Source organism: Strigops habroptila, chromosome 4 (genome assembly GCF_004027225.2).
Source record: "Strigops habroptila isolate Jane chromosome 4, bStrHab1.2.pri, whole genome shotgun sequence".
Lineage (NCBI taxonomy): Eukaryota > Metazoa > Chordata > Aves > Psittaciformes > Psittacidae > Strigops > Strigops habroptila.
In genome coordinates this window covers 35,464,734-35,484,192 of record NC_046358.1, presented here as the reverse complement: position 1 = coordinate 35,484,192, position 19,459 = coordinate 35,464,734, and the positions used below count along the sequence as shown (strand labels likewise).

Below are 19,459 nucleotides of genomic sequence, written 5' to 3'. Positions count from 1 at the left end.
TATTGCTGAGGTCCCCTTACTTTGTTTAGAGAAACCTGGTGAGGGAGTGACTGATGAGGGTGGTGGTTGTGGTCAGAAGGGCACTTGGTGTTTTCATACAGCCTTTGGATTACATCCTGCAGGCATGCATGCAGTAAATACGGAGGAGCAGCTCATACAAACTACAGGTTTTTACTCTGAGCCACGCAGATGAAGAAGGAGCGTAGCAGGCTGGGAATCATGGTGTCTGTGTGCTGCAGCTCTGCACTGAAATGGCACCTATGAGCCTCTCTGTTCTGCGTTAACAGTGAACAGAGCTCAAGCTCCTGGAAAATTGTTGCTGCAGCCACTTAAAAGGTATAGGCGTCCTGCTGCAGGAGGCCACCTGTGTGCTTCCAAGCTCTTGAAACTGTTATCTATCAAAAAACCAAGGGGAAGGCTCCCTCTGCTGAAGGTTGGCCCTGTGAAAGTTGAAGTGGTCTCTTAGTGCATTGTTAGGATTGTGTGTATGTTAGCTAGTTTTTGGTCAGAGAAATTTATTTTGTGATTGACATTTGGTTTTTGGTTTTGTGGGGGGTTTGGGAGGTTTTTTGGGGGATTTTTTTGTGTGGTTTTTTTTCTGCCAGGGTTTGCAGGGGAGTCTGCTGCATGTGCACAGTATCACAATTCAATTTGCCAACCAGAGTTCTAGAAATTAAGAACATTCTGATCATCTTAGAACTTTTGAGGGTCTAAGCAGCATATTTCCTCATAGTAAAGAGGAATTTCAATTTTTGAAGCGATTTTTGTTAAGGCGCAGATTTTCTGTTACCTTAGAAAGTGTCCTCTCATCCTTTTGTTAGAAATGCCATCTTGGGAAGCCAATGAAGACTGATGTTAGGTTCTGAGATTTGGCTAATGTGTGAAATTAGTTAGGTGCTCTTACTGAAAATATTAAAGCAGAGCAGAAGATTACTCCCCAGTCTGACACAGAAAACCTTGCAACCTACTCACTAGTTGTTGGTGGCTGAGCAACAGCTGGGCTATTAAAGTCATCGGTTGCAGCTTCTTTTATAAACTCTTTTCTGCCTCCCCTTCATAGTCATAGTCACCTTCTGTGGGCAGTCTTACCTAACATTTTTTCTTTTGTCTTCTTGCTCTTTTTTCCCTCTGTACCACATTTTGAACCAGAATGTTGGTTTCAAGAGAGGGGACATGCTGCTGTAGATCAGAACTTCCACTGCTAAAGAGAGAGAGATGAGGACAGAAGGATGTGAAGATGCTGGGTGTGCACAGCTGCTGCTTTCTGAAGGGAGCCCTTTGCTATCCCTCAGTCACATCTCTGTTGGGATGTGGCTGTTGTGGCATCCCAGCTACATGAGCCAAGCACCAGTGCAGTGCCTAGCATCTTTTCTATGACTGCAAGGAACCTATATTGAAGTAGGATCTCCCCTTGAACCTGGTCAGCTGATTGTCCACCTTGCCCACTTCTTACAGATATGTGGGACAGGCCTAAAAGGGTTCACATGTTCATATCATGTCGAATTCCCAGCACGTACCAGGGCTCTGTCTGTCTCCTCTAGCTCCCCTGTCTCCTCTGCCTCTGTGCAGGGACTTTCTGCTGCAGCTTGAGAGGAAGTGACTGAAAGAAAGGACTTAAAGGTCTGAAGGAGGAAGACAAGAGAGGTGGGCGGGAGGGAACCTCTCAGGTTCAGGAGAGCTATTTTGAGGTGCTCTTCCAGTGTGCACAGGTTTCTTGGTGGGAAGGACACAGTGAAGAGCTTTCTCTTTAATACAGTGTGCGTTTTATCTCCACAGACTTCTTGCAGACTTAGTTTAAAGATCTTTGCTCAATACCATTAGTGTATCTCTGCTGAAGGCCCTTTATAAAATTGATTAGAAAGTGGGCTTTTGCATGTGTGTGTGGGGGCTCTAATCTGATTTGAGTCCGAGATGGTATCTTTAATTCAGTGCATCGCGGCAACTAACTCACGAACTTCACCAAGAGTCAGAGCCCCTAATTTGGTTTGAGAATACATTAGCAAAACGAGCTCAGAAGGGCCCTTTTCGGGGAGAGAGGGAGGGGGTGTTCTGGGGGGGAGTCTTGGGGATGATGGGAAGAATTGACTTGACAGAAAAGAGTCGTGGATTTAAACAAGATCCTGGGCATGATATTCCTGCAATGGTTCCCAAGAAACAGAAAAAGGCAGGAAAGAGAGAAGATTGATTGATTGCTGGCCTTGCACAAACCATAGAGAACAAAGTGAACCTCAAAGCAGGCTTAACCCTTTCTTCCCATGAAAACAGAGAGACCTTGAGATGCTGTTTGTCCAGAACTGTTTGCCCTCTTCCCATTCCTTCATCCTACTCCCTGGGCTGATGCCTGAAGCACACACTAACATTGCAGAAGCAATAGTATGCTTTTGGACAATGACCCACACTATCAAATCTTTTCAGGACTGATCCAACTTGAAGTAAAATACTAAACCACATCTCTCCTTCTTTTCTTCTTACTTCCTGAAGTAGAAAAAAGAAAAAACATACAAAAGAAGTTGGTGTTTGCAGTGGGACAGTGACAGCAGTGTTTTGCTGCACGTGATATGTAAAAGCCTAACCTGGGGTTCACAGAGTAGATATGTACATCCACTGCCTCTTTTAGAGCTAACCTTTACTCTTCAGATCCCCTATCCGTGTATGATATGTATTGGGGGTTCTGTAGCATTCAGTATAATCCAGTTGGGGGAGAGGGGAAAGAGGGCAGAGAAACTCTCCAGGTTCCCCCCATCCATTTTAAATAAAGGATTATTTTAACTTAAGAAATTATTGAAGTAAATGGGGGAGTAACTCATCTTAGATTCTGTTGGGTGCTATAGAAATACTCAAGATAGAAGTAAATATTTAATTTGAAAATGTAATTAGTAAGCTGTTAAACACAAAATGTTTGTTGTGTTAATTCAGTTTTATGGCTGAGGTCTTGCAGACACAGATGTCAGAAGACTCTCAAGTTCTGCCTCCTTCAGTATTGCCCTTGCAGCTGGGTAGTATTTCGTCATGCCAGGAGTATAAGTGTTCTAGGACTTGCTGTCTAAATTTTGTAAATTGGTACAATTCAATTTTTTGCAAGGGAGTTTTACTGGTTTATACCCAGCCTGGCCGTTAATATAGTGTCTGACTTACATTTTCAAATGAAGGGTCCTAAATTGCGTTTGCGAAGTACTTATATAAACCTACATGTGTGCGCTTGAGAATATGACTGTCTTTGTGCAATGCCACGTTATGGTTGTTTTAGGCAGAGTAACATCAAAATTACTGACTTCAGTATATTGCAAACTGTTTGGTATAGTGGTCCTTTATGATATATGTTTCCATTCCACTGCATGAGTACAAAGTCAGCCAAGACCACAGCTGCACAGAGGGCACAACATTTTCAGGGGAGATTTGAGCCACTTCCTCTCAAGCATTGCATTTTGGAAGACGGAGTTGACTGTGCTTTCAGGAATGAGGAATCACAAAAACAGAAACCTCGGAAATTGAAGGCTTTGGCAGTAGGTCTTACTGTGTCGTTCGGATACGCAACTGGATGTATGACTTGATTCAAATGCTTAAGCTCAGCCACCTTCCAGTAATTATTTTTGTTAGCCTTCATGCTCTGCAGAGAGCATACCATATGCTTAGTTGAGGTTTCTTTTCTACCTCCTCTGATGAACTGCTGAGGTCAGCAATTTTATTTCAGTAGCTTGCTCTGATGAACTTTGTTTCTACACCAGCCTCCCCATCCAGACAATGCTGCAGTGCAGAGAAATAATCCAATTTTACTTGATTATTAATAATTACTCTCAGCTGCTATTTTTTCAGTTGATTGATTAGGATAAACACTGCTCTGACGGGATACACGAGAATCTATAACTCCCCTTCCTTCTCTCCTGCTACTTCAGCTCCTGCTTCTCCAAGCACAGTGTGAAACAGGAGGTTGTAATGCAGAGTGGCTTTTTTATATATCCTTCTTGCTGGTTTTTAACTAGCTGTGACCAAAGTTAATTTATCTGGGTTGGTGGAAGTCCACAAGACCTCAGTAATGTCTCTGGTTTGCAAGCCAGTGCTTTTGCTAAACAGATATGTTTGCCAGTGTTCAAGGTTGAAGCTGGACAAAACAACTTCAATCTTTTAGTCTTCCAAACTGATCAAAGACTATAGGTTTGCAGGAAATGTGCTTCATATTTACAGCTTTGTCCCTTGTCTGACTGGTTGTGTATCCCTCCAGCAGGGTTTCAGGCCATGAGTGGCTTTGGAGCGATCTCATGTTGTGGTTGTGTGAGGCTTTTGCTGTCCCAAATTTGACAGTTTCCTTTTAATATTTGGAAGGAGCTTATCAAAAGGCACTCTCTCAACTACTTGTGGCCTGAAACTCTACCCAGCAGTTCTGCAGGGACAGAGGAACTTTAAAGAGTTGGCAGATTTGTCAGGAACTTAAACACCTCAGCTAAATTATGCACAAAAAAAAAAAAGTATAGGAAAACAAACACTAATGTTCATGTTTGCACCAGCCTTGTGCACGGTCAGGAACAACCTCTCCCAGCACTGTAGTCCAGTCTCTGTGGTTCCCTTGTCGATCCAGCCTATTTTGTACCAGATTTGCTGTGAATACCAAGTGGTGAGCAGCAGTGCAGCCAGTAGTTAAGGAAATCACTACAGGCAGTTCAGGTGTAGCTGGGATGAGCAGTGGTTTTCCTACAAAGCAGCTGCTGTTAACCCTGTGGAGTGGAATTCTCTCTGGAGGTGGTCAGTGCAGCATGGGAGATGGTTTTGCTAGTTGTAGCTGTTTTGGTTTCCAGCTTGGGTCCCTTAAAGTCATCCTGTTTAGGGAATAGTGCTGTTTCCAGGATGGGAAGGTGGGAAATGAGAAAATTGCTTGAACATGGACAGAATTTACCTCCTCTTTGCAAGCAGGACAGTTGTGAAAGACACCTAGAGCTTAGGCTATTTATCTGCTTAGGTTGAATCCAAGGAAATAAATAAATGAATCCTTATTAGAGAGATCTTTTTAGGGAGCCTGTTGTTGCTGAATTTCCTCTCTGGGGTGAAGTGCATAGAGTGGACAAGTCTGTCACTGCTGGCAGCAAAGGTGCTTCCAATGGATGCTCAGGCTAATGAATGTCACCAGAGATGGCAATGTATGAATGTACCCCATGATATGCAATGGTTGGATAGGGCCATCAATCTGTGCAGTGTGACTGGCAGGAGAAGGCTGTTTATTAGAGTAAGTGGGGATTTCTGAGAAAGGCCTGTATTGGAAAAGATTTGTTCATCTTGCTTTTCTTCCCAGGAACATTTGAAATAAAGTGTGTTTGAAGAAGGAGTAGATTAACACTAGAAGACAGGCCTCCAGAAATCTAGTGAAGGGCATGGGAGAGCTGCAGTGTTCAACATTCAGATGACTCCTGAGGACTTGAGATCCAGTTCCTGTTCAGATCAATAGAAATCACGATTTAATTTCAACAGTAGTTGGATCAAGGCTTAAATGAAGAGGTAGAATACTACTTGTGATTTATTTCCACTGTAGCTACAAAATGCTGGCTTCAGGTGACAGGTAAGATATTTATACTCAATTCCAACAGTTTTTCCTCAGTAAAATGAAGCAGTGTTTTGTGGCTTACAGAGGTGCTAAGAAGCAGCACTCCTTGCTATGAGTGAATGAGAAAGAAGTTTCATTCAAGCTCTCATCAAAGTAGATAAAGTGCGCAGGTCAATTTTTGTAAGTTGATAGGGAGCCAGGGTTTCGGAGCTTCTGATCACATGCCAGCAGTGATTTCATTGTGATGCAGGAGGAATGGGGTGAAGCTTAAATGGCACCAGATGAAAAAGCAGAGCTGGGTTTCTCCAGCAGCACTCAGCTTTCAAAACAGAGAGGTTGATTTTTGGCTGAGGGATGCTCCTTGACACATGGTTAATCCCTGAGTAATACAGGATGATTGCTGTATGAGTTGATGGCACAGCCTCTGTGGCACTTTTGAACTTCCAGAACATTTATTTAGACTTCCACCTTTTCAGATTATTTTGATGTAGTTTGTTTGCCAGTATCTGTCTCTTTATGCTGCCTGGCTGGAGCGGATAGCCAGTCAAAAAGTTTCTGTGTGCATTAGAACGTAAGTCTTTCTGAAAGTGTATAAATAGAGATCGGCTGAGGGAAGCACAAGCAGAGGGCTATGTGGAACGTATGGGGAGGGGAGCAGCATGAAAATTAGAATCTTGTTTCACAGAATATTTGTTGTTTCAAAATGTTGTTTCATCCCAAATCTGGCTGCAGCCTGAAATTTTAAGCAGAGTGCAAATTCCAGTAAAATTTATTTTGAGGAAACTTCTAATATTTTGTTTCATTGTGTTCTTCAATGGATGCATGATTGGTCAGAGAACACATGAGGCAGCACATGACAGACTGAATGAAGTGCTAGAAACAAAGCAAAATTAAACATCTCATTTTCATTAGAAGTGTTTTGGAAATCTTGCAGTACAAAACATTGCCAAAATTCACTTAGTTCTATAATGAGACAGAATAGCATTTTTTAACGAAATGAGGTTTTGATTAAAAGCTTGTAGTGAAGTGTAACTGCGAAGGAGAATGGAAAAATGGGTTGTATGGAGGTGTGGTCAGGAGGCAGTTGGTGTGTGAAATAGCACCTAGGGAGATGGAGATGGGATTAGGCAGTATTAGAGATAATGTTATTGTGTAGACTGGGTCACAGGGGACTGGGCTTAAAGTACATTCTGATGTAGGAGGAGGTCAGAATTGGTCTGTATAGTACGGCCAGGTTTGTGAAGCCAATGTTGTATTCCTCTGGCTGGCTTGCATGCAGGAAAACATTAGCTATCCACACTAAAACAGGTAGATCTCTGAGCTGCAGTGCTGAAGAAAGAGGTTCAAATTCTGCTGATAATCTGGAGCAGAGGCCAACATGAGAGCACGGGGCTTATCTGTCCATCGTTCTGTTTAGCAAACTCATCTGCACGCTCCATTCTTTCAATCACAGTTGCTGATTAACTGTCACAATGTTCCTGAGAGGCAGGTCATGAAGGACCATGTGCCTGCTTTTCACTTGGGGGAGCAATGTCCTGGTTAGCTGCAATGACTTGCTGAAGTCTACAAGAAGAGTAATGTTGAGTCTGGAATCAAGGACATTTTTGACTGCATTTTAAGGGCTCAGTACACTGTACTTCACTGCCATGTGTCATAAATACATAGCCAGTGACTAGTAGTCATAACATGTATATGGGTCCTTAGGCTGTGTTTGGGGCATGGATGCCTAGTGGTGTGATCTAGGTGTAGAGTGGTTTCCCAGAAACTGCTCCCAAGAGTGGGCTCAGGAAGGTGGGCACAGAGGCAGGTCTGGGAGAACAAGGTCCATAGCATAGACCTGGTCAGAGAGAGATAGGTGTGGAAAACAGGCTTAGTTTGCCAAGGGCATAGGGAACTGGGAGGCTGGGCACACAGAGCAGATGAAGTGTGTGTGTAGTTATAGATCCTGTCTTTATGCATCACATTGATCTCATTCAGTGTGTTATACTTAGCATTTTGTTTATATAATGTCAGGGTGTTACACAGGTCTGTTTATTTTTAACTCATGAATGACCAGCACTTTCAGTCTGATGCTGTCTGGTAACAAAATAAGAGAAATTTTGTCAGGATCTTTGTCAAAGGATCTCTAAAAATTGAGAGAAATGCATTTTCTTGACCATTTATATTACCTTGTCAACTGGGAGCAAAGTCCAGCACAGACACACTATGTAGGGCGTGGTGAAAGCATTGACAACTATTTGCATGCATTGGTAAATGGTTGTGTCATTTTGTGATACATGTTACATTTCATTTAGGAATGAAAAGCAGAAGGGGCCAGTGTGCATTCTGCATCCTGCAGTAGGAGTCTGGTGCAAAAACCAGCCACCAAGCTTGGGACTAGAAGCTGTATCGTAACCATATGGTCATGCCTGACCTTACTGCAGGTGCCTGTTCACTGACTTGCTATTTGTGCTGTGTTTCCCGTTGTAGACAGGGTTTAAGTGAAACCAGTTGGGGGATTTGGCAAAGGATTCCCTGGCGTAAACAGAGACCAACAACTGCCAAAGATCATCTCATACCAACACCTCTGGATGCCCCTTTCTTGCTGTGTCACTACCAGATTCTCCAAAGGCAGTCACATTTCCCACTGTACTAAAGAATCCAGCAAGGTCTAAGAGGGTATCCTCCCTGATAGTTTCTACATAGCATCCTGCATCAAGCTCTAGGGGCCTACTGAACCCTGGTGGAGCTAGGCTCCAGAACTTGCTTTAGAAATGACCCTGTTTACCCTGATGGGTTTGCAGTGCTCACTGCTGGCTTGTTGCCAGACATAGATTTTCATTTCCCATTGCTCTGAACACTTGCGTGGCTCACACACATTGAGTTCAGTCTATCAGTGATGAGCTTGTTGGGGTTGTCTATTGGAGGGAATGTATTTAGCTTCCAAGACCTCCCACCATCAAAATATTTGGCAAAATTGTGTTGTAAATGAATCTGTGCTTCTGCCTATTCCTGCTTCTTGTACAAGTTGTCTACACTTTCTGTTCTGCACACGTCTGTTCCCCTTCAGCCCAGTACTGTCTGTCCATCTCCTCTTTGCGTGTAATGGAGGTTGGTAATCCCGTTAGGTGCTTACAGCAGGCGCTGCCGAATTTGCTCGCAAACGCCTGTGCCAGGTCGAGTGTCATTGCCAGCAGCACTCTTGGCGGGATGAAGGTTGCATTAGCGAACAGTAATTGAAATGCAAAATAACATTTTGATCGAGCGAGCAGGCTGTTTATTTATCAGATCAATAGCCAAAATGCCCCATCTGGAGAAGTCAGCGTGATAACAAGTGATAGCATTCCAAGGGCAAAGGGAACAAGCGCAGCAGGGAGGACATGCCGGCAGGGTGAGCTGGTTTGGCTTGGGTCACACTGGGCCATCGGTTGCTGAAACTTGCTTCATTTTGGGTCCCTTCTTTGAAGAGGGCAGCCCCCCTCCTAGCAGTGCCTGCAAAGGGTTCCAGACCTCTGGACAGAGAACAAACAGTTCTTAATACAAGATCAGACAGAGTGCAGACATACGTAAAATCCTGTGAGGATTTCTCCCTCTCATGCTCTGGTAGACACACGGCTGTGACTCAAATGCAGACTGCGGATGATGTTGCTGAGTTAGACAGTGTTTTTTTGATTCTTTGGTTTTGCTTTAGTGCATTAAAGTGCTATAAGGGTCTGAACACTCACAGTGATGATCTGGAAATATGAAGTCATAGCTTGGCTTCTATAGCAAAGCTGCTGGAATGGTATCTAGGGGCATCCACATAATTAGGAAAGAAGAGATGTGGGAGGGTGTGTGTGAGGAAGGGGTTTGTGTATATTTGCACAATACATTTATTATATGCATGCATAGCTGCTATACACAGATACCCTACTGGATAAAGCTATGTGATATTTAAGCCTATCTCAGAAAGGTACTAAATGAAAGTGTAGAAGCAGCTGTATAGCTTCTTTGTGGGTGCCTGTCTGCCTGCCTGTCTGCTTGCTGCGTCTGCCTGTTAGCTTCTGCTTGTCCATTAGTAGGGATGCTAAAGACAGGGAACAGGATGTGAAACTGAGGTTGAAGATCTTGCAAGCTTGTGTTTGTTTGGGGTTTTTTTTTCCTTTCTTGTCCCAAAATAATAATAGGGAAAAGAGAAAACTTCCTGGGATGAGGAGATAAATCTACGCACCACAACAGAAAGGAATATTTTTGTGGGGTTTTTTTGTAATCACATTTAGTTAAATTTTCAAACAGTCATGCCAGTTTGGGAGGAAAATGGAGGTAATTTAAAACTATTTTACTTCAGAAATTGTTTGGGGTGGGTTGTTTGGGTTTTTTTGTTGATTTGTGGTTGTGTATTTTTATCTGGATAAATGAATGTGCAAGTTATGCACAGCGTTGGAGAAAATTACGTGCTTGTTCTGTTACACTGTTTTCTGTCTAAAGAATGGTTTGTTGGCCTTGGTCTGCTCCTCATTTCTTGGTTCAGGCAACTAAGAAAGCGGGACAGCATGAGGCCTCAGGTAGGTCTGGGATTGAGTGAACTCAAAGCTACTTTGTCAGTCAAAGGAAATGAGGACAAACAGTCTGGAAGATGGATGAATGAAGTGGCTTTAGAATAAGTCATTAGGGTTTGAAGCTGGAATTTGGGTCAGCTACAACTGGCTGCTTAATATATGCAGTGCGTGGCAAGAGATCTCCTAAATACCTACCAAAGGTGGAGTTTTAAAGACTCAGCAACATTGAACCTTGAGGCTATCTTAAATAGGTAGATAAAGATAATCCTGGATGTTACACAGCCTAAGGTGTGCAGAGGGAAACTGGGTGTTTCCATGTATCACCTGTTCTCCTCAGACCTGTGATGTTCACTAGCTTGAAAGGAACCTGGTCTACAGTTACCTCTGTCATGTACTCCCTTTCTCTGTTTGTTCAAGCACTGTATCTTAGCTCACTGTGTAGCACACATTTTTTGTCTGTCCTTGACCCCGTGCAATTCTTCTGTTGTGCCTCTATCCTCACTGACAGCCCAGCTCACTCCCACTTCCACACTTTCCCAATGGTTCTGGGACATCCCCCCTGTGCCAGATCCAGTGTTTCCTCTCACACTGTTGCCTTGGTTTGCTACCATATCATCTTAGAAATGCTTCTCAGAGAGCCACATTTCAAATTCAAAAGCACTAATTGCCCATCGTTATTTTTCATCATGTAATATATGTGAAACTAATTTAAGTCAGTTTTTCAGGATCTGTCTGATGAGGCACTTAATTATAGATTTCTCTGAGAGCTACAGGTGGAATCTAGGCAAAGCCCATCTATTCTATTTGGATTGTCTTGGCAAGGGTGGGAGAAAGTCCTACTAGGCAGAGGCAGAGTTCCACTACAACTGTAAATTTGAAGTGTAAGAAACAGAAACCTCCAAAAACATTAACAGGTCAAACTCGGAGAATTCCTAAGTGAATCCAGGTTGGAGAACACACAAGCTCAGATTTTGTCTGAATAAGGCTAGAGTCCCCTTTCAGTAAACTCATATTTACAAAGAAATGTTAAGTCTATTTTCATGTTTGTTTCTAGGATGATGTCCTTGATTTGTAAGTATCTCCCATCCTAACTCTTTCCTCAAACACTTGGAATTAAGCAATACCTCTGAGTCTCTTTTTTTTTCCCCTGACATTGTTCATCATGAGTGGTAGGCAAGGTTGAAGGGAGGGGTGCCTTCAATGGGTATCTCGAAATGCAAGGAAGTGCAGGCTAAAGAATTTGCACTGGTGGCAGTTTTCTCTCAGAAATGCTAAAAGGGTACTGAGTGAAAGAAAAGGTCTGTGTGAGATGAGCTGAGGGATCAGGTTGGGATGCAAAAATAAATGTGATATGAATGGCAGTGCTGGAAGTTTTCCATTCCTTGCCCAGCTGAAAAGGTGGAAGCAAAATTCTGATGTAGAACTGTTCGAAGTGTGCTTTACCGAACATGTTGTTGTATGGGTCTCATTCACAAGTGTCTGAAGGACACTGAAGGTACTAAGAGAGATATAGATTATAAGTGCCCTAGATAGGGAGAGTGTAAAGAGAGACATTCAAGAAGAAATGAAGGTCTAGCTGAGCATTTCAGCAGGGATTGAGTTGCAGCTTTGCTGTATGCAGGCAAAATTGTTGAACGTGTGTGAGCAGCCTTCTAGGTATAGAAATAGTGGGGCACAAAGTGGAAATGTGAAACACAAAATGATAACAAGGGGAAAGGGTGGTGGCAGAATTTGGATACATAGCAAACAGCAAGTCGGTCCTGGTCCTTGTTTTGTTGTGATAGCAACAGTAAGTATAAGCAAGAAGCATTAGCTCAAGTGCTAAAGCAGTTCACTCTGAAGGGAGCGCTATTAGTACACCAGAGGGCAAGGTACCTTCAAAAGGCAAATGTATTAATAAGAGAGTGAACTGATAATGTGTGTCACACCTCCAAATTACTTGTCACCTCATCTGTGTACTGCTTCTTGCCATTTACTAACAAGAGTGTCCTGAAGGCGAAGAGACATTACAAGAATGAGGAGAGAGATGAAGGCTAGTAGGAAATCCATAATGTCTTCTGCCCATGAGAACCCTTTTTTATTTATTAAGCAGCCTCCAGTTTGTTGTGGCAGTTTTCATCAGCGTGAGCTAACTTGGGCTAGAGAAGATCTACTGGTACGTAACTGGGCTCTAGTTATACAATGGGTCAAAGGGATAAAATATCTCCTGGGCATTAGAGAAGCAAATACTATTTGTGTGAGAGCCAGAATATGAGCTCTTGCTCTCTCCAACTCTTTAGCTTGCAGAAGAACCTACTTGGGCCTCCATCTTCCCTGCTGTGCAAGGAATATATTCCTCCAGTCTACAAGGCAGAACTGGTCTTATCCAGTGACACACTTCAGTAGATCTCATATAACCCAGTTCTTTTCAGGAATACCAGGGAACTGACCCCTGGAGACAGGTGTCTAGATAGGCTCTTGCAGTTGGGGAGCTGTGAGACTTTGATGGCTTCTTTACATATTTTCAGTTTAGCTTCTTCAGCCTCATGACTCAAAAGTTCTTCCCCTGACTCACCATCAAATTATAAAGCAAATAAAAAATATCTAGATCTCTCTTCAGAGCAAAGGTGAAAGGCAGGCCAAGTGTGATTGATTTTTACTAAATAAGCCAGGTTCAGATGCCCACCAAAGCCAAAACCAACAGAAAATGGTTGTAATTGGAACCGGTATGGTGTAGCTCTTTTAGAATGACATGCCGACAGTTGGACCTAGTTACAACCAGTCAGTCCAGTCACACAATGCTTCCCACTCCAAATTAGAGAGCAATCTTATCAGCCTTTTGCTAAGCTATGGTTTGTGTTTGTTCCAAAGACAAGTATGTAGTATTTGTGTAAGTTTCTCCTGGGAACAGGGTGTGTTCCTGTATGATGGAATAAGCCCAGAAAAGCTTCCTGTACTGTGGCTGGTATGGCTGAGTTATCCATAGTTACCTGCTGTACAGGAGTAAAGTGGCACATTGGGGGATCCCATTATTCTCAGACTGTTGTGTGGAGAAGAGCCGTCAGTAAAGATGAGGTGTCTCTAGATGAGAAAAGTCTCTCTCACTTGAAGTCCATGTGAAGTAGAAAAGCAGGAGAAACTGGTGTGTTGCTGACTCCATGCCTCCCTTTGTATATGGTGGGTGTCCTCAAAGCGGAGAGGCAGGGATGGGGATGTGTGGGAGCTGTCCATGGTAAGACCAGGTCAGCCAACAGGTGTGGGCATCTTTGCTCCATGACATTAGCTCTTTGCATATGTGACCTAAAATTACCCTGGCTGCTGTTGCAGCTGTCATGTCTAGCCTGTCACTTGGAAAACATTTATTTCTGTCCTCTGTATCTAAAAAAAAAAAACCCACCTGACAAAATTTGGCTTGTTACTGGAGTTGCAGCCAGTGTTTGAGAAGCTGATCTATACTGTTCGTCAACCAGCTGTGGGTTGCAAAGCTCTCTCAAGTGGCCCACAAAGGATGCAATGCCCAAGTGACATCATGGCATGATACGCACATCTCATTTACACATGCAATGCAGGTTTATATCATCTGGGCTAACAAACACTGATAGCAAAAATAGGCCTGTAGCAGAGAAGAGGTTGGATGTTTTATCTCTGTTTAAATCATTGGTGTTTCTGCAGATTAAAGCTTCTTTGCATGGCTAGTTTAAAAATATCTGTGCAATCCAAAGTGTACTTTTGTCACAAGCTGGGGCCTGAAGTGAGCAGGTTTATACTGGCAGTCTTCTCAGGTTTTGTCAGTAAAATTTGAATCTACTGTGAGGACTCCTTCTTCATGGACTTCAGGACTAAAGTGCAGTTCCACAAGCACAGCCATAGGGCACCTGGAAGTTACAAATTGTACAAGCACCTTACCTGCAGGGGTTTTCAATTTTATGTTAGATCTGAAAGGACTTTAAAAAAATCAAGATTGCATTCTGTCTGGAATCCACATCCAGCTGTGAGAACCACCAAAAAAAAGCCCATTTCTGACATTTTACATTTCTCCTTGTGCCCAGAATAGAGAAGGTTTTGCCTGAGGAGGTCCTGAGTGTTCTCATTTTCTCCCCTTCCCTCAGCTGATACTAGCCCTATAGCTATATTTCAGCATTCATTTTAATGACAACTTCAGTCTTACTGTGGAAATCTCCCGCATGTTGGGTTGGTGAGTTTGTGATTTTATCGGAAAATACTCGTGAAGGGACTGGCTAGCCTACATGGCAGAACTTCTGATGCCCATTTCTTACCTTCGTCCAGGAAACTGGAGTATTGTACTGAGCTATCCTTGCCTTTCCTATTGAAGATCACATAATGAGGATCAGCCACTAGAGAAGCTCAGCAGTGTTGCCTCTAAACTTTCCTTGATCCAGTTTGGAATAGGGAGCATTGCCTGGAGAAGGTATAGGGTCAAATGTTTAGGTTTGCGCTTAGATGCTCAGATGGTATTAAGTTACTGAATTGTGAATCCCTTTAGCCAATAGAGAATTCTTCTGGTGGGGAAAAGTTGCCTTCAGTTTCAAAGCTGGATATTGTTCTGGCTATCTTGCTAAGCAGGTGTAAGTGGTGGACCATGTTTCTCTTGAGTCAGGTGAAGACTTGTAGATAAAGAGTACTGATTTCCTGTAGTTGACATATCCAGAAGTGGGTCAGTAAAGAGGTGAGCATAGCTACAAATGGCCGTTTCTGGCAAAAATAACCTTGAAGGATGTGCAGTAAAATAGGCTTAGCTGCATCAATCCCAAACTTGTAATCTTTGAAGTTTAAAAATAAAAAAATTTGAGGCAAAATTTACTGCCTTGATTTTATAACACCAATCTTTTGTCCCTTTCCAGTCCTGTCCATCTGGCAGTCTTTCCTTCTCTTAGTATTGCTGCTGTTCTCAATAAAGCATTAAACTCATAAGCAGTCCAGGCATTACAGAGAAATGGCAAAAGATGAAAGGCTGGAGAAGGACTGGTGGAACTTGTAACATTAACCCAACATCACTGCCCAAGGGAGATAACACTAATGGATAAAAACCTAAAGCACAATCTTGACTTGGTCTAAACCTGCATGTTTACATCCGGAATCACTGAGGTTGGAGCATGCTTGTCTGAGGGCTGTTACAGGCATGTAAAGGCTAACAACGTTGTTAGTGATAAACAGCAGTGGGTTTATGAAACAGGAGTACAGCAGACAATAACCTCTCTTGATACAATTAGATAATTAGTGGGTAAAAGCAATGCAATGGATAGACTTTCTCTGGACCATGCATGGGCTTTTGACACAAAGCTGTGCAAGATCTTATTAGGGAAATTAGATCAAATTGGTTTTGATACAAATCCTGTGAAATGAATCATGGATTAGCTGACAGGGTGTAACAGAAGGGTTAGAGACATTCTTTATCCTTCTGCAAAGGTGATGTCCAAAAGGGCAGTGTTTTGACTTTAAATATTCATTAGTGACCTGGAGGAAAATGCAAAGTTCTCAACTTTACAGTTGACAGAACTGAAAGATAGAAGAAAAAAATCGAAGTAGAAAGAAGAAGAGCTAGGCTGAAAAAATTAGTAGTATTAGGCTTTGGTAAAACAAGTGGCAATTGGCAATGTGTGATTTAAAGATGATACTGGATCTGCTTTGGAACAAGGAGAATCTCCAAATTTCATGTTGTGCAGAGCACAGTAGCAAGAGCAGCTTATGTTCAGAGACGTCCCAGTGAGACAGTGGCTATCAAATGATGTGAGCTGATGTGCGCCCTGATGTCTGGCAAAGCTACTGCTTAGTTGGTCCATATGTCTGCCCGGCTGTTTGCTTTCCAGAGTGACTCTTCCCTGTACTGCTGTGCATCGCGCTGTGCGATTCAGGGCACCTTGCTGCAAGAGAGACCCAGGCAAATCTGGAACACATCCAGAGAAGGGCCACAAAGATGTTAAAGGGATTAGAGGGAATGACCTATGATGAGGAAAGGTGAAAAGAACGAAACGTTTAGAACCTCTAAGCCTGTTACACAGGCACAGAAATAGTAACGGAGTTTCCTGTGCCAGCATGGAGGAGAGTTGGATCAAGTCTCTCTCCTTTTACATTCCTATTAAGGTAACTAGAGATGAGCAAAATGGCTGTTCATCACTTTGAACTCTTTGCAAGAAACATTTAGCTGTTCTTCTTGAAGTTCAAGATGAACTTCATTGCCAGGGGACACTCTTGAGTCTGTTTCAAAATCACCACGGAATCTCCATGAGACTTGCAGAAAGTCAGAGCTGGTAAGGCTTAACTCAGTGTGTTTTGCCAGCAATAATCAACTATGAAAGTTGCACCAGAGGCCAGAAAAGAATAACACAAGGTCTGGAATGGCTGGAGTCACCTTAGCTATGATCTTTGATCTGTCTTGGTGTTAAGGACTTTTGCCTCTAAAGCACATGTTAACATCTAAGCAGAACTCACTGTGTATTACTGTCTCCTGGGAGGGAACAGGAGCATCCTCAGCTCTAAGGGTGTAGGGGGTTTGTTGCTATCCTTGATTTGCAATCAGACAGTCACTGTCACTGTTTGCCCTCCTTGGGGAGGAAGGCTCCTTAATTGAGGTTGTGCGTTGAGAAGTGCGTTCGTCCTAGGAGACTGGTCTCCCCTCTTTTATTTTTTTTTATGGAGGGGAAATACCTCAGTGGGTCCTCTTGGGGTTCTCTGTGAATTCTGGGCTTTTTAACAGACAGAAACTGGTATTTGAACTCTGCTGACTGAATCTGACAGTACAGCTTACCTCCTTGTCATGCCTTTATCATAGTGGTGTCCTCTGTCTGCCTCTAAGATTCCAACTGCTTTTAATGTGGAGTTCCGCAGTGCAGAACAGTGTTTTATGGTGGTTTTGCATTCCGTTTTGTCCCCAATTCATACTATTGTGCCCAATGATCTTCACATTTTTACTACAAATGCACTTCTCAGGTAGGGAAAAGTCCCAGCATCTGGGCCAGCACAGCAGCTTTCAGCTTTGCTGTGAGGTGCTAAGATCTGGTCTCAGCTAGCAAAGCTTCATCTTCTTCCACACAGTCAGCTGGCATTACACCAGGAGATCTGCAATCTGTCTAGGTGCCCTGTGGGCTTAAAGATGAATGTATCTGCAGCACTTATTCCTGTAACTGCTCCATGGCCTCTAGTCCAGTGTGACCCTCTGAGCAAAGCATGGGCATTCATCAGCTCATCACACTGTCTCTGAGAGGAACCAAACTCTGGATTCCTCTCAAGTAACACCACACAAAACAGCTGAGGAACGTGAGATGCTTGCCCATGCTCTCAAGGTCAAGAGTCTTGCCAAGTAACAAACTTAGGTGATCGATTCCAGAGGTAGGAGATGAGGTCAAACATCGAGGATGAAATGAAGGGAAAATTAGGAGATACATGGGTCAAATGAAATCATAAGGATGCGGGACTGTGAAGTTGCTGCATATCAAACATCTACATTCATATCAACAGACACAGATGTGATATATATACATGCACACTCCAGCCTTGCTGTATCACAGAATGTTTTGTCCTGTCTCCTGACTGGTTTGACCTTTTGGCAGAAGGAGTTGCCACAAATACCAGGTAAATAGGCTGAAACCGAAATAGAAATAGAAGTTACCCAGATGACCGTGGTATGGTAACTTTAAACCAGCAGAGCTTCCAAGAAGAAAAGTCAAGCATCCAGTCAGTCAGAATTCTTTGGACATGTCATCAGGAAAATGCATGTATTTAGGTTTTCTTAAAAGCCTTTGAAAAATTATCTTGCTGAAGGGAAAATTTAACCTCTCAGGTTAATACTATTATCAATTAGAAAGTGTCTGAGACAGAAAAGGAAGGGTAGACATACCCTACCCAGAAAAGAAAGAGAAGTCAATTTTCAGCATGATAAAGGTTAACACGAATCACCCACAAAGATCAGTGTTGTGGTGTTTGATCCACGTGTTAATGATCTGGGATGTGGATGAACAAGGAGACTGCAGATGACATCAAATTATCAAGGAAGACTGAAAAACTCCAGAGGATCCTAATAAAGCTGAATGCATGGACAGCACAGTGGTAGATGAAATGCACTGTTGCCTATTGCAAAACATTGCACACCAGAAGGCATTAATTTGATTCTTCATATGTCTTAATGGATTTTAAATTAACTGTAGCAACACAGGAAAAGATCTGAGGATTGCAGTAAGCAACTTGCTGATATTCTCTGTTGAAGAGATGGTAACAATTTAGATTTTAATTTAAAGAAAAAAGCAAACAATGCAAGGAGTTATGTAATAGGCTGAAAATAACATTGAAAATATGGTAACGTCAGTAAGTAATTGATGGTGAGACCACTGTCCAGACCTTCAGCTGGAGAAGTGATGGAGCGGTGCCAGTTTCATGCTGCTGAGGAGCTGGCTCATTGAACTTTGTTCTGGACTGAACAGAAATAGCCAGACAAGAGGAAGTTCAGAGATGGATGATGAAGCAGATAAGAGGTCTGCAAAAACTTCTGCATGAAGAACAATTATACGGATAGGAAAGAGCTGAATGAGGAGAACATGGCAAAAGTACATTTCCTGAGGAGTGTCAGGAGATGTTCAGGGAGCCTGAAAGGCTGCAAATACAGTATAGGCATATAAAAGTGGGATTTTTTTGTTTGTTCCACACAAGTAATCCCTGAAACTCATTGCCATAAGGTGAACATTAGCAGTGTTCTAAAAAAAAGACTGAACATTTATGTAAGGAGTAAGACTATCTGTGACTAAAATAAGTAGTTTTATTAAACTTTTTTATTGTTATTATTCTTTATTAAACTTTATTTTTTTTTACTAAAATAAGTTCTTTACTGTGAGGGTGGTGAGGCACTGGCACAGGTTGCCCAAAGAAGTGGTAAATGCTCCATCTGTGGCAGTGTTCAAGGCCAGGTTGGACAGAGCCTTGGGCGACATGGTCTAGTGTGAGGTGTCCCTGCCCATGGCAGAGGGGTTGGAACTAGATGATCGTAAGGTCCTTTCCAACCCCAACTGTTCTATGATTCTATGATTCTAAGTAAGAGCTTCAAATTTGGTAAAGATGCAGTCCTTTCCATATACTTAAGAGCATAAACCTGTCTCTAAGAAATGGGAATTTGAGAGAAGCATCTCCATGCAAAAGCCCTATACTAGTAAATAAAGATTTAAGATTAAGCTGGATGAAACTTTTGATCAGATGATTTTCCATCAGTTTCTAAGCTCCTCTTTTAGTGATGATAGTGAAGGGGGAGTAGAGAGGGAAGAGGAAATCCAACATGAAAATTAATCAACTACTTCTGTATTACAAATGAAAATCCAATCTGAGCAGGTCCTTTCGGCAGGGTCTGCTAGTGAACTCTTTGCTTAGAGCCAGGGCAGCACATTCTGAACTAACCAAACATCTTTTCCACCAGGTCTGCCACAGACAGGCT

The 19,459-nt window shown here is 42.6% G+C and overlaps 1 protein-coding gene across 1 annotated transcript in view; it reads left to right on the top strand.

Moving 5' to 3' along the window:
- Positions 1–19,459, top strand: part of ESRRB (estrogen related receptor beta) — an 80,385-nt gene that overhangs the window by 22,572 nt on the left and 38,354 nt on the right. The gene's annotated exons all lie outside the window — the stretch shown is intronic.